The 2,566-nt window shown below is 41.4% G+C and overlaps 1 protein-coding gene across 1 annotated transcript in view; it reads left to right on the top strand.

Annotated features, from left to right (window-relative positions):
• The window catches only part of ydjc (YdjC chitooligosaccharide deacetylase homolog), a 48,548-nt gene that overhangs the window by 258 nt on the left and 45,724 nt on the right, over positions 1-2,566 (top strand). The window lies entirely within an intron of this gene.

The following is a 2,566-nucleotide window of genomic DNA, read 5'->3' as shown; positions in this document are numbered from 1 at the left end:
GTCCGAACTGAGACTTTTTATGTTTGAAAGGCTGTTTCAGTGTCCTCATCTCATTTTATTTTATTTTGAACTAAAACTGTTAGATATTGTCATTTGGTGCAAACTTTTATCAAACATATGATAATTTAACACATTTAACACCAGTGAAATATACAATAGTGATATTGTAGTATTTAATGTGTGTGACTTTTTGTCCATTTTGACTGTACTGGGTCGAACCAGCCGGTGTGTTTTCATGCTGTTGTTCCTGCTAATTACTAAAGTAATGTTACATCAGAAATGAAGTAAAAAATACTTTTCTCCAGTCGTGGGAAACATTTATTTGGATTCTTCATTCATTTATTAATATCTGAGAGGCTATTTTGGTGCTTCAAATTATTACATGTAAATTTCTGTCCAGAGCTGAGAAAAGTATGGATAATTCCCAATTCATCATGTTTTTCATTCGAAGTTTCATTGTCACATAAAAAACCCATGAAAATATATTGAAAGCAGAGAACTGGTCACAGATAATCCAGTGTAATTACATAGTTACGTTTCTTAGAAATTACTTCACAAAGTTAGCAGACATAGCTCTCCACTGTGATGCCAACCCGTATATATTGCATGGTAAACATAAAACACACAGAGAACATGGCGGCTGGTCGGTTCCACAAGAATCCCGCACTTGTTAGCGTCCATTCAAAGCCTCACAGGGAACGCCTTCATCGCTGTGGGGCACGGCTCCAGCAGGGGGCGCAATCACACCCGTCCATCTAATGGACAGGTCTTTGCATGTAAGAAGCATATATTGACAAAGGTTTGGTCAGTATGTTTTATATTCTGTCCATCTTCAGGCCAAACCAAACCAATTTAGGCTCCAACTCCCGTCTCAGTGAAAGAATCCTTTCTCGTCTCTTCCCAGAATCCCGCAGTGTAACAGACTGTCCTCCTCCCACCTCCATTGCAAGGGTCTGGTCTGTTGGCATGGCGTTTGTTCAGTTTGTCTGGAGTAATGTGATTACTCATTAAGCGGTAATACAGCAGGAGGTAGAGGTGCTTCTTTCTGTCGGGGAGATGTTACAGGAACTCTTCCACTGCTCCTGCGTTAATTCCTCCTTTAGCTCTTTTATCGCACGCTGTTTTTTCAGACTCAGTCGAACCAGAGGAGAAGGCCGTCAGGGAGTCAAAGAATTCTGAAATGACTCCTCTTGCTTAAGGATTTTTAGTAAAGGTCTTTTCTAACATGGTCAGAGGAGGACAAGATATGGACTGATCCTGGTTTGCACTGGTAAAACTCTTCAGTTGAAGATATTTGAAGAAGTGACTGCAGGGTGGCCAACTCTTCTCATGTTCAAATACTCTCAGTGCTTCTATCGGGGTCTTTGGTCCGTCCAGGATATCAAACCTGCACCAGCCCCACCTGGTCAGAAACCATGGCATGTCCAAGGCTTTATCACCAGACTGTGTTGTCCAGGTTACCAGGACCTATTGCTGCTGGTCGTTGATTAAATCGTCTTGATCTTGTTTCCAGATCCAGAATGTTGTCGTCCATTTCTGTCAGTCCGTTTCATCATTTCAGTGGATCTGTCTGGACTCTGTCTGGACTCTGTCTGGATCCTGTCTGGACTCTGTCTGGACTCTGTCTGGACTCTGTCTGAACTCTGTCTGGACTCTGTCTGGACTCTGTCTGGACTCTGTCTGGATCCTGTCTGGACCTGTCTGGACTCTGTCTGGATCTGTATGGATCCTGTCTAACCCTGGCTGGACTCTGTCTGGACTCTGTCTGGATCTGTCTGGACTCTGTCTGGATTTGTCTGGACTCGTCTGGACCTGTCTGGATCTGTCTGGACCTGTCTGGACTCTGTCTGGGATTGTGTTGCTCACGACTCCTCCCTGTTGGCCTGGTGCGGACGGCAGTTTGGATCATCAGCGATGTTTTTCAATTGTTTGCAGTCAAGTACTTTAGTTTGTAGATATGAGGATTTTTTAGGAGGGAGGAAACATGCATCCACCTTGCTGGCTGCTGAATTTAACATATTTTATTTATAATGGCTTAATAGAGTCAAAATAGATACTAAAAAGTAGGTGTTTATCCTTTAAAGTCAAGGTAAAAAACCACGATGCATTACTCTGTAATGAAATAAAAATATCAAATTGCATTTCACTATTTGTAGCTTCACATTTGATCAGACTCTCTTCATTTGGCAACTGAAGAATTTCTGATTATTTCAAATAAATGATTAAAAAGTTGTGGTAATATTTGAGGTTGATGCTGCTTTTGTAGCAAATTTTGAAACTCCTCAGAACAGCACAGATGAAGCTGTTAAAAGTACATGATGGCAGATCATTTCAAAAATTATAATTTTTAAAAATATTTTTATTACATGATCAATCAAACAACAAACACAGCAACAACACACTCGCTCACATACTGCTGGGGACGTCCCGATCAGACTTTTTGGCCCCCGATACCGATCCAATTTTTCAGAATTGAGTATCGGCCGATACCGATACTTTCCCGATCCGATACTCGCAGTGCTATTGCAAAGATACTCAACAGTGTATTTTTGGAGCGACTAAGATG

Source organism: Lipophrys pholis, assembly GCF_963383615.2.
Source record: "Lipophrys pholis genome assembly, chromosome: 7".
NCBI lineage: Eukaryota > Metazoa > Chordata > Actinopteri > Blenniiformes > Blenniidae > Lipophrys > Lipophrys pholis.
This window is presented reverse-complemented; position numbering and strand designations above follow the sequence as displayed.